At 49.1% G+C, this 13,321-nt stretch overlaps 1 protein-coding gene and 1 long non-coding RNA gene across 2 annotated transcripts in view; both read right to left on the reverse strand.

Annotated features, from left to right (window-relative positions):
- The window catches only part of TBC1D22A (TBC1 domain family member 22A), a 414,384-nt gene that overhangs the window by 213,541 nt on the left and 187,522 nt on the right, over positions 1-13,321 (reverse strand). The window lies entirely within an intron of this gene.
- On the reverse strand, positions 6,126-12,511 carry LOC116270719. The gene is made up of 2 exons (XR_004178880.1): positions 10,585-12,511; positions 6,126-7,041 (listed from the first exon to the last, which is right to left on the reverse strand). It is a non-coding gene; the product is annotated as an uncharacterized LOC116270719 (long non-coding RNA).

Below are 13,321 nucleotides of genomic sequence, written 5' to 3' on the forward strand. Positions count from 1 at the left end.
TAGCTGGGACTACAGGCACCTGCCACCGTGCCCGGCTAATTTTTTGTATGTTTTAGTAGTGACGGGGTTTCACGGTGTTAGCCAGGATGGTCTCCATCTCCTGACCCTGTGATCCACCTGCCTCGGCCTCCCAAAGTGCTGGGATTACAGGCAAGAGCCGCCGCGCCCGGCCTGGACTGGGTATCTTTTGTCCTCAGCTATGCCTGTGTGGTAGTGGCAGACCAGACTGCCTGGATGGGGACACTGCCAAAGAACCAAAAGATGCCAAGAGGCTGGGCGTGATGGCTCACGCCTGTAATCCCAGCACTTTGTGGGGCTGAGGCCGGCGAATCACTTGAGGTCAGGAATTCAAGACCAGCCTGGCCAACATGGTGAAACCCTGTCTCTAATAAAAATACAAAAATTAGCTGGGCGTGGTGGCAGGCGCCTGTAATCCCAGCTACTCAGAAGAATAGCTTGAACCCAGGAGTCAGAGGTTGTGGTGAGCCCAGATCCTGCCATTGCAGTCCAGCCTGGGCAACAGAGCAAAAACTCCGTCTCAAAAAAGAAAAAAAAAAAAAAGATGGGTCCAACACTGTACCTCCTACATAACGTCTGATACGGCACTATATAACAGGCCAGCACCGAAGACTGTGAAAAATGCGCTAATAACAAGATTCCTGTTGGAGGCAGATAAAAAGCACTTAGTTAAATTGGAGGTAATAGAAAAGACTCAGGCCCTTTTTCCTGCTGCATCACTAGCGGTCAGTCCCACTGTGTGAGTCCCCTGCTAACTAATGAGATGTTAGTCTCTGACACCATCCTCTACTACAAGGAACCAGGGCTCTCAGCTGATGTGGGTTTGGGCCAGAAGAATTCAAAAGGAGGCTGTGGACAAAACTAAAGGAGGCTTTCAGAGGTGTCTGAAGGCAGGGCTAAAAAGGCTAAGTAAAACCAGTCAGTTCCAAAGGCCAAGAAGCCAAGTAAATGTCAAAAAAACAAATGCCGATGGCAGGTCATTAGAAAACAGGGAGTCTGGAAAAGCCACGTCCAGACTGACAATAAGCCACAGGAAAACCTTCCGACAAGAGTGAACTGACAGGTGCCAGGCTGCCCAGAAAGCCGGGAGACGCAGCTGGGCTTGGCCGGCTCTGACCAAGCAAAATCAGAGTGCATCAGAGGTCCATGGCAATCCCGGGCACCAGAACCAAGCCGAAGGACAGGGGAGGGGACAGAGGGGCCATCCGCACAAGGGACCAGGAAATGGGCCTTTCCCTACTGGGGTCTGTCTGTCTCCAGTGTGGCAGCAGGGAGGCGGCCCGACTCCCAGCAGGCCCCTCAAACCCGGGACCGCACAAGTCACAGCACAGCAGCAGAGGGCCAAGGCTCATCGGGGGCAGCCACACCCACACCCTGTGTCCTGACACCACCTGCAGCTGGCCCTGCCAACCAACCAGAGGGTCAGTGTCAGGACCCACTGTTCCCAACAGTGCACATCTAGCTCCATGGCTGAGTCCAGGCAAGATCCAACGTGTGCGTGTCCCTCTCCTGTGCCACCCTCACACCAGCCCCATGCCACTGACTCCTCACAAACTCATCATCCATCCGTCACAGAGTTTAGGGGTTGCTTTCGTTTTAGTTTTTGTTTGGGTGGAATGCAAAACACAGGGCAAGATCCTAAAGCCCCACAGCTCCTCGTCCAGAAATGCGAAAACTAACAAGAAAACGCTCTGTCTGGCCGAGCTGTCAGGGGAGATGGCCGGGGGCGCATTCTCATAACCGAAGCTGCCTCAGTGAGCCACGGCCAATGCCCGTTTCATTTTCTACTGAATTAGAAGGAGAGCTTCCCGCTTCACAGGCAGCGGGAAGAACGAGCATGGCATGCGGCATCGTGAAAACATCGTCGGTCTCCATGCATTTCATGAAGGTACTCAATGAGAAGGCCGCAGCTGTTTCAGGAACCACAGGCCTAGGCAGAGGCAGGAGCACATTCAAAGTAAACAAAGTGCTTCTCCTTTCCAGAAAGAAATGCTAATTCCCTCCAATCCAGTAAGCCTATGGGTAAGGCAAAGGTCAAACAGCAACTTTTCAAAAGAAGCAAAGCCTGCTGTCTCCTTTAAAACACAGAAAACTGTTCCAGCAGCTGGGGGAAGAGTCCCAACACTGGGCACAGGGCTAGAGACGCCCTGCTACAAAACGCTTATGCATGAAGAGCTCATCCTTGTGCCAAGTAGACACGGAGGCTGGCTGAGTGAAGACAGGCTGGAGGATTAACTCTGCATCACACACGTGAACAGGTGGAACTGGCCGGAAGTCCCAGCTCTCCAACGGTGAGACGGACACCCAGGTGGACAAGGTGGGGGCCTCTCCACATGCATATGCCGAGCCCCCCGCCCCATCCCAATGTAACGACTGATGGTTGAGCACCCACAGTGCAGAGGACACAGGCTGTCCTGGGACCACAGCCACAGGGAGACGCTAAGGAGCTGGGGGTCACAAGGTTTGCACATCCACTCAGAACAGGCAGCCAGCTTGTACCTCCAACCCCAAAGGGAATCAAACAGAGGGCCGAATAGACCTGATCAATAAACCTCCCTGGTTCTACAAAACTCCCAGGAGGTCACAACCACCAGAGAAGGGTGCCACGTAGAAATATAAAAGAAATGGTCAATCCTTGGGCCAAGCCCTCAGGGCTCCCTGATGTGAGCCACACTCAAGACCATAACTGCTCCTCCACCTGCAGAAACTCCATCCAGGCAGCACCCTCCTCCAGGAGCCCCCTGGCCTGCCCCATCATTCCCCCAACCCCCGCCAAATGTAGGAGATGCAGGGTGCTCTGTGGGGGTTCTACCACCACAAGTTCGGGGGGGTTATCGTGTGCCTCCTGCCTCTGAAGCTCCAGCTCCAGTCCATCCTCCATCATCTGCAAATGGATTTGTCCACTATTGTTAGAAACGTGTTCCATGCTTGCTGTTTGATGGCCGTCCCTCCCCTCAAGAAGGCAAACTGGGTGCTGAGTGGCTGCAAGAGGTGTGATCCACTTCCCCACATAAGCAGCGCAGGCACAGCCTCACCTCTCACCTGCCCAGGATGGCGTCTCCTGCACTGGAAGGCCCCACTCAGCTCAGCTGGCCCGTGCTGTCCTCATTCTGGGATCCCGAGCCAGCTCCAACCCATCTGCTGACTGGCAGTCAAGGCCCTTGATATGGTCTGGTTCTGTGCCCCCACCCAAGTCTCATCTCAAATTGTAATCCCCACGTGTTAAGGGAGGGAAGTGATTGAATCGGGGGGCAGTTTCTCTCAGGCTGTTCTTGTGACAGTGAGTTCTCACGAGATGTGCTGGTTTTATAAGCATCCCACATTTCCCCGGCTGGCACTCACTCTCTCCTGCTGTCTTGTGAAGAAGGTGCCTGCTTTCCCTGCGCCTTCCACCATGATTGTAAGTTTCCTGAGGCCTCCCAGCCATGCTTCCTGTTAAGCCTGCGGAACTGTGAGTCAATTACACCTCTTTCCTTTATAATGACCTAGTCTCCGGTGGTATTCTTTATCGAGTGTGAGAACAGACTAACACAGCACTACTCCAACCTCCCTCTGCCAGGCCTGTATTTCCAAACAGTTGTATGCACAGGTGAAGAGGGGCGCTTTCACGGGGTCCCTTGGCCCATCACACCTGGCGCCTGCAATGGACACATCAGCTGGCTGAAAGCTGGAGACCACGTCCCTCTCTAACAGAAAGGCCTCAAGGCTCCCAACTGTCTTCAGAGCAAGGCCTCCAAATGCGAGACTTCAGGGACCTGCCACGGCTTCTGCCCAGCACTGCCCAGGCTGGCAGCACCCCAGCCTTTTCCTGGGTTCCTTGTTTCTTATCTGCCCAACTCCCACCAACCCTTCTGAAACCTAGTTCAAGCTGGATCTGGCCCCAGCCTAACCAGCAACACAAAAAACATGTAAATTCCTGAAAGCCAGTGCTCAACAGTCCGTGCTGGTTTAGAATCTAAGCCTCCATCTGAAAGAGAGAGGAAGCGCCTCACATAAAGCCCCTAGTGTCTCCTCAGTCACACCCCTCGGCCGTCTCACAGTGGCCTGCGTGCACCACCCCTGCCATGCTGAGGGGAACGCGCCCCACAGACGGCGGACCACAGGCCCACAGGCTTCCGCACACACCACACGAGACACACACAACTTTCGGGCTGGGCAGGGCACCACACATTAGCACAACGCCTTCAACTCAGAGCTGACCAGGCTGAGCCCCAAAGAGGAAGGGGCTTCTGTCAGCTTCTGCTAAGTCTCTCTATACAGACCAAGGAGGAAACTTCCCAATAATGCTTTGTTACATGATTCTTGTAAGTAATTTGGAGAATACGGAAAAGTTTAAAAAAGAAAATTAAATCATCCATAAATGTACTATGCAGATATAATGAATATCTTCATTTAGTTTCACTGTATTAGCCTGGGATGCTGTAATAAACTCCCACAGACTGGGCAGCTTCAATAGCAAAAATGTATCTCTCCTCACAGTTCTGGGGGCCCAAGGTCCGAGGCCACCGTGTCAGCAGGGCTGGTTTCTCCAGAGGCCTCTCTCCTGGGCCTGCAGACGCCATCTTCTTCCTGTTTCCACTCATGGTGTGCCTCCGTGTGTGTCCCTGTCCTCGTCTCCCCGTTTTTTTTGTTTTTTCTTTTTTTGAGACGCAGTCTCACAGGTACGAGCCACCATGCCCAGTCAATACTATTGATTGAATGATTGATTGACTGATTGAGACAGAGTCTCGCTCCATCGCCCAGGCTGGAGTGCAGTGGTGCGACCTCGGCTCACTGCAAGCTACCCCCTCCAGGGTTCACGCCATTCTCTGGCCTCAGCCTCCCGAGTAGCTGGGGACTACAGGCATCTGCCAACACACCCAGCCAACTTTTTGCATTTCTAGTAGAGACAGGGTTTCACCATGTTAGCCACGATGGTCTCGATCTCCTGACCTCGTGATCCACGCACCTCGGCCTCCCAAAGTGCTGGCATTATAGGTGTGAGCCACCACACCTGGCCCCTCGTCTCTTCTCACCAGGACATCAGTTCCATGGGGTTAGGACGCACCCTAATGGCCTTACTTTATCTTTATTACCGCTTTAAAGACCCTATCTCCAAACATCTTCTGTGGTATTAGGGGTTAGGACTTCAACAGATGAATTCTGGGGAAGCAATTCAGCCCCTAACATTCACACACATGAACCTTTTCGATCAACCAGAATTGAGACTAAATATGAAGTTTTATGTCCTACTGTTTTTATTTACACCCTGATCATTTTCACATACTGAGAAGGGTTTTTATGAAATCATGTGTCAGGTGACACAGGAATCAATGTACCCAGTGACTTTAAACTTCCTCTATCGATGGTCATCTGGGCTGGTTCAAGCCTCAACTCATGCAAACATTTGCCTCCACCGTGAGCCCCGTGCTCAACCTTCACAGACATCCCCTTCTATGTCCTTGGGGCAGGGAGGCACCGGGCTGTTCAGTGGCCACCAAACTGCTTTCCAGAATGGCTGTTTCATAGCAAAAGACTGGAAGAGTGTCAACTTCACCTCGCCTGAAAAGCACTGAGTATTATCTTGTTTAATTTGTGATGATTTGATAGACAAAAATAGAACTGCATTATTGGTTCAATTTGCATTTTCATTACCTGTGAAGTTAGATGGTTTTTTCAGCTTATTAGTCATTTGTGTTTCCTGCTTTGTAACATGTCTGCTTATTTCTAAAAGAAAGAATTTTAATATATTAATCTCCCCGAACATAAGAAATGGCTCATAAAGACAAATACTACCACACACACACAAAAGAGAACAGGTGTCAAGGTGAGTAGCACAGGTTGTTTTGAAAATGCAAATACGGCCTCCGCTGGTACATATGCCTAAGAAGCTGCCAATCACAGCAAACCCTTCCAGCCAGTGTGAAGCTGCCTTTTTACATAAACATGAAAGATTGCTAAAATTCTGAAACTATACAGGGTGACTGGAAAATAATTTATTTTGTTTGGCCTTATTCAATTCATCATTAGTGTACTTTTAATCAAATATATCAACACGCACTAATTAACCCTGCTTTGGGTAAATCAAAATTAACAAACCACTTCAATAATAAATCAAACAAACATAATTGGTATTTTAATTTTTAATTCTTTATAAGTAACATACCATGTAACACTAGGCTGAACATTATATTACCACCACATAATGACCCCACAGCATAGCAACAGCCTGTCCTTAACACTGTTACTAGACTCACGAAATACGCTTCCAGAATGAGAAAAAACAGCTGTCAAGAGCCGCGTCTTATTATTCAACTATTAAACTTCCTTAATCATCAATCAGTTTAATTGCTCCTGACATGGGTTATAAATAACATTTTGTGGTTCAATAAAATATCACAAGGATAACCCCTTCGCTCCCCAAGCTGATCAGAAATTCCTCCTTGAAATATTCCAGTACAATCCATTTATCCTTTGCTGGGATTCAATTATTTCCACTTCACTTGCATGTAACATTTTGAAGCATTTTGCTAATTTGGGCAAAAAAAAAATGTTAAGAAATCACTGTATTAAATTGCACAGTATTATTTTCAATTAGATCCGTAATGGGTAGATGGCCCATTTCACTCCGGCCCACATCAGTCAGCTGAACACAGCTGGTACTCAGCCACATTCGGGGGCTGTTTTGTCCCGTCCTGCACTTCACTCAGCTCAGCGTCCTCAGCTCCTGCTCTCCACCCAGAGCATGGAACCACAGCCACAGTGACATGAGGGCTGTGCTTCGGAAAGATGAGCCCAGGAGAGGAGGCCAATCGGAGGGGTTGAAGTGTGAGGCAGGATGCTAGAGTGCGTGCTATGCCCACAACTCTCAGCCTTGAATGAGGAAATCGATGTGGTATCTGACCTGCACAAAATCCAAGTCATTCATTCAACAGGTAGGAGTGAGCACACCCCAACCAAGAAAACCTTCCCAGTGTTGGCCACAGCACTCACACACAGCATCACGTTTCTTCATCCTCATCTAAGGCAAATGGCGGCTCTCACCTATGTCAGAGATGAAAACACAAACTGAGCAAGGACATGTTCAAAGTCACACAGCCTGCAAGAAGCAGAGCGGGACTGGAGCTGAGACCTGTCCGACTCTAGTGCCTACGGACTTTCTATTGCGGTAACAGCATTTTAACTACACTAGTATGACCCTGACCTGACCCTGGACCTTCTGAAGAGGATGAATTCAATAAACAGTGGTTAAGATGCAGATTGTCTCTGGCATCAGACCATCACAGCTCTGCTGCCTCCTAGGTAAGTGGCCTTGAACAAATCAGTTAACCTGCTTAACTCTCAGCTTCCTCACCTATAAACTGAAGAATATCACCTCCCTCCCTCCCTTTTAAGGGTGTTGGGAGAATCACACACACGCACAGTGAAGCTGAACAAAGCACCTGACAGAGGTAAATACTCGGTCAGTGTTAAAATACTGGAGCTGGCTAACTTCGACAGAACTCTACCAAATCCTAAGCCATGGACCGAAGATAATAATGACAGCAGACTTCCTGTCGGAAATTATGCAGGACAAAAAGACGACAGAATGACAGTGTTAAAGGACTGGGAATAAAACCGGTAACCCAGGATTCTGTATCCAGTAAAAATATGTTTCAAAAACAAAGTGAAATATTTTTTCAGACAAATTAAAGCTATACTACAAAAAGTGTTAAAGTTCTTCAGGAGGCCTACACAAAGAAATGAAAAAAACAGGAAATTATAAAAATAAAGGTAAATACGAAAGGCTTTTTTAATATAATTTCTTTAAAAGGTAATTCACAAGGAACATACCAGGCACACAGATCTTGGTTTTAATACAATCCACCAATAAAAGGAACTAGGGATCCTTGGAGAAATGGCCACATACAAACACACACACACACACACACAGATGAGAGTGTGTCACGGGACCCAGGGGCCAACTGAAAGAGCCCCCAGTGGCAAAGCTGAAACAATCTGAGCAACAAAACATATAATGTAATACTGGACTACAATCCAAAGTATGAAGTATTTAAAATCCATATTGATATAAATAATTGGATAAATTAACAAACGTGGAAAACAGAAAAGTCTTCCATGCAGAAAAATTCCAAATAATTTCTGAACATGCTCTCCCCTCAAGGAAGTGAAGTATGACCCCCAGCCCTTCAGTGTGGGCTGCACACAGGGACTTCCAGAGAGTGCAGTGTGGGAAGCAAGGAAAAAAGAGTGACTTTACAGTGAAGACACCCGGCAAACACTTCACCAGGTGGTCAAGGTCACAGACTTCGGCTGCTAAGACAAAGATGCCACCACCCTCAGATCAGACCTGGTGAAAGGCCATCCAAGCAATGTGGCAAGAGGAAGGCCAGAGGCAGGAGACAATGGGGTGGTCCTGACATGGAGGACAGAAGGAGAGAGTGGCCGGGGACAGAGTCAGATCTGGTACCCACAATGTTGAGGGGTTGAGAGAGAGAATCCAGGGGCCCTTGGGTTTCAGCAGACTGGGCAGATGCACTGACCAAAGAATACAGCCAAGGCAGCAGGTGTGGGAGGCCACGCTGCCTCTGCCTCCAACACTGGACTCTGTGGTACCAGCATCTTCAAGGAGCTGGCAAGGAGGCAGGTGTATATAAGGGAGTGGAGCTCAGGACACAGATCTGGGCTAGAAAGCTGACACTTCACAGCACTAGGTCTTAACCTTGCAGGCTAGCACCCATGCCCAAAACTGATAAAAAATGATGCTTCTTTTCTCCAGAAAAACGTACAGAGATATAACATTTGGCATCATGTCAGGAGGCTCCTAAACCTGCTAAACGCCACTTGTGGACTTTTAAGTACACAGTGTAATGAAGACACTAGCATGCAAGAGTAGAGAACGCAGGATGAAAGGGGAGAGGGTCAAGAAGAACGCTCAAGAGAACCAACAGCCCAGGCAGAGGAGGATAAGAGGCACACACAGGAGCCGAAAATGATGGGGAGGAGGGACGGGGGCCACAGGAATGCCAAGGCCACGGTGAGGAGGGACAGAGTCCACAGGAATGCCAAGGCCAGGAAGGTTTGCTATCCCAGAGCATGGGAGGAGAATGCTTTCAAAGACGTGGATGTGCTGTGAGGGATATGATGGCTGCAAAATGTCAACCACACATGGGGCAGCCCAGTCACTTGTGACCTCAGTAAGAACTTGCTCGCTGAGGGACAGTAAGAACTGTCCCCCTGTGGACATCCACGTGCCCTGTGCTGTGGGGCTCGGTGGGATACATCTTATTGACAAAACTAGTAACAAGCAGCCTCCTCTGTGACTTATGCTCTTAATGTGATCATTGGTCCAACTCCAACAAGCTAAATGGGACTTCCTGCAAGATGAAAGGAGACCAGGTGCACCTGCTTCCTCGTCTCCCCTCATGCAGAGTCTCTTTTGTCATCACCTGGACATGCTCAGGGATGAAAGCATCAGGACACCTTAAAGAAAAACATTTCCTACTAAACAAAGCTCTGCCTTTGAGCCTTCTGCTTCCAGCAGCACAAATCCCACTGGTTAGAAATCAGGTTTATGAATTTTGCATGGATCTGAAAGAAAAAAACCCAACAGTCATCACTGAGACGCTCGTCCACTTTACGCCTCACTGTAACTGGACAGCTGACACGAGATGCTCAGCCCTGATGACGCATTATCACCAAGTCAAGCTCTGAAGGCTCCAAGACGGCGCCAGCTGCAGTGACAGCCCCTACCTAGAGTGAAATACAGCCGTGTCCGTGCAGACGTCCCGTCACTCTCTTAGTACAACTGGCCCAACTGTACATTTTCAGTACTCACTGCTCCGGGCAATCCTGCATGCTCTTGATTATTCTTTGAAAATGCATAATACATGAATCATGAAACCGACTGTGAAGGCCCAAAATTAGACACTGCTGCCCGGCCTCAGAAAACGCTATCATTTTAGAACGTTCTTCTAAAGTGGTTTGTGTTTTATTGGCAAACCAGTATATTATTATTGCAATAATAATGATTTACATATAAATACCATTAGAGCTACAATAATAATACACATATACTTTGTGATTTTACTTCAAAGGCTTCCCAGCACTACACACATACTCAATCATTAACCTCCCAGAGAGAAGAAAAGCTGCAAGGATTGTCTCTGTTTTGCAGATGGAGAGTCTACGGCAGAGAAGCAAAGGGTGGGTAGTCCCAATGCCACGTACAGGAACAGCTGAAAGCTCCGGAAGTGCTGGGCCGTTTCTGCCCACAAACATGCGCATATGCACACATACTTCTACGGATGGATGCAGACTCCACACGTGTATCTCAGGACAAACACATATCCCGGACATTTACAAGGAATGTGAAAGGGAGATTATTTACAAGGAACTTCTCTAGTGAAAAGGAACAGAATTAAAACTACACTGGGAAACTGGAGAAAAATAACACAGAAGAGCAGAGGTGTGGGGTGTGTTTGGTTTTGTATTGTCCCTGGCTCTCCACGCACACATCCATCCAGGAGATGAAAGGGTCCGTAAAACGTGCTCTCTCTACCTCTTCAGATTCTCCTCCACACTCACCCGTCGTTGGCGCACATCTACCGTGAATAACTCAACCTAGGAAAGTTACCACCACCGTCCTCCTGTTGTTCCTTGCAACTTCCTGATGAGATGAGACATCGCCATGTCCACACTGGAAAGGAAGAACAGGAAGCTCCGAGATAACAGCTGGCTCTGACCTCGGACAGCAAAGTAGGAGCCAGCAGGCCCTAAAGCCTCCATCCAGCCATTGGCCCTAAAGGACAGTCCAGCATTTCACAGCGGACACAAGGACCTCAAAACGGGGGCAGAAATCAACGACTGCCTGGTAGGACAAAGTAAAGCCCCGTGGGGTTTTGACCAAGAGTGTTGAATGATTAGGACGTCCGACAGGCCACATAAACAGCACCCATCCAAGACTAAGCTCCTGCCATCCTTCCAAACCCAGAACCTCTCCCACCAGCCACTCAGGAATGGCAACTCCACCCTCCCTGCCAGTGAGGGAGAAACCTTGGAGCCATCTTTAACCACCCTCTCACTCGTTCCTCCAATTCATGAGCAAACGCTTTCATCAGCTCAACTTTCAAACCAGAGTCAAATACAACCACCAATTACCACCCTCTTGCTCCAAGCCACCACCAGTCACCCCGACCTGGCTTAGCACAATGACCTAACTGGTCTCCCGGAGTCCACCCAGCTTCTCCCTATAACCTAGTCTCAGTACGTTCCCAAGGCGACCCTTTTCAAAAAAGACCATGTTAACCCACGTTAACCAACGTCCCTCCACCGGCCTCCAGGTCCCACGGGGTCACTGCCGCTCAGATGACCCTGAGTTCAGCCCTCCCTCGCTCAGCCCGCTCCAGCCCCATGAGACTCGGCTCAGGCCCTCAGGGCCCCCGGAAGTCTCCGCACTCACTTGCCTGCCCTTGAGCACGGCACTCGCCACTCCTGTCACTGCTGACCCACTCAGTGAGGCCTTGCTGAGCCAGCATTAAAGACTGCAACGCTTTCTTTCCCTGTCTCAGTTCTTTCTTCTTAGTGCTTGCCAATATCCAACTTACTGTATACACTTTAATCTTTTTTATTTTCCCTCTCCCCACCAAAAGAATAAAAGCTCCTTGAGTGCAGAGATATCTGTTAAGTAGATGGATGAAGTGATACAGATTTGCTAACAAGAGACCAATTCAGATGCTTCCATGTGAAGCATCCATTTGCTCTATCACCAAACGCGTAAGAATAACCGCCAGACACACCCCAGATTTACACGGGAACATTTAAAGCAGGCCATGCCCTCCTCTAGGCCCCATACAAACACTGTGGCGGGAGGCAGGGCTGGAGGGGAGCATCAGAGTAGAGATGAGGGACAGGGTCAGGCTCAGCTCCATCACAGACGGGGCCCTTGGAAAACCAACTTCTTTCTCTGGCATAGGCTTCCCTGAGAATGAGGAGGATGACTCAGATGATCCCGAGGTTCCCTCTGGCACTCACAGCCTCTAACTCCCTGAACCACACTCGGTGGCCGGCTGTTGTCATGCTCATGGTGGTTCCAGGTATGCGGGTGGACCTTGGTGTTGCATCTTGTTTGAGGGTCAGCTGTGAAGACAGGACTCAAAAATGGAAGAGAAGCAAAATGAGGCACAATGAGTCTCTCGAACAAAGACTATTTTTGGACCCCAAATTTCTGCTCCCTCATTGGGTCAGACGGTCGTTTCTTGCCAATCTCGGATGAAGTGAGTGACCCTCACTCAGAAGTGGCACCCCGCTCGCTCCTGCTTCCCGCAGGGCTTCTGCTCCTCAGCGAAAGGCAGACGGCACTCCCGCGCCTGGAAGCAGGCTGATCTGCCTGTGGGGCTCTCACCCACCTGTTTTTGTTGACCTGGAAGCAGGCTGATCTGCCTGTGGGGCTCTCACCCACCTGTTTTTGTTGACCTGGAAGCAGGCTGATCTGCCTGTGGGGCTCTCACCCACCTGTCTTCAATCTGCATAAGGTAAATGTGTGTGACGGGCCTCTCCAGTGATTTTCCGGCTTCGGTAACATGCATCTGCATGCTTCTGTTTGGCCGTGCTTGCAAGATGAAATTGATTCTGTGGGGAACGGCAAGGTCTTTACCTGTCTCACGGGGCCTCTTAACAACAGGAGCCGGCTCCGTTTCAGCAACTACCATTTCTTCCTTCTTGAGAAATTGCAGCTTCTGCCCCACGGGGACAAAGACCGAAGAGGGGAGACAGCCTCTGTGCTGCATCAAAGATTTCCCAAACCAAGCTGAGCACAAACCATCGCCACGGAATACATGGAGACCAACTCCAGAGACTCAAAAGGGTTACTGACCAATACACGCCTGGATTACAAACCCACCATAGGGGGGATGAGCAAAGCTCATGACTGCGACCAAGGCTTTGGGTGCAGAAGACTCTACCCCATGGGCACCTACCATGTGGGAAAATCTCAGAGCATCACCAGAATGTGGACTCTTGCCTACAAAGGCATGACCATGTATACACATGACTCTTAAGTGGTGAGTAGTCAAGAGTTCGTGAGAAACTCTAGTACTGTTTCTTTAACAAAGTCTTGCTCTGGAGTAGAACAAAAGGGAAAAAGGTCTGGATGCCATCTTACTTGTCAATTTAAGAGGGAAAAATGAAAATCTTTCCTGCTTAAGGGGCTTTGATTTCTTGTTTTCTCTTTCACCTAAAATATTTTATTTGAAGATATGCAGGTTTGTTTTTATTTGCTTTGTTTTGCAAATCTCTTTTGTTCGCCTCTAATACCCCAGCCCTC

This window comes from Papio anubis, chromosome 16, assembly GCF_008728515.1.
Source record: "Papio anubis isolate 15944 chromosome 16, Panubis1.0, whole genome shotgun sequence".
NCBI lineage: Eukaryota > Metazoa > Chordata > Mammalia > Primates > Cercopithecidae > Papio > Papio anubis.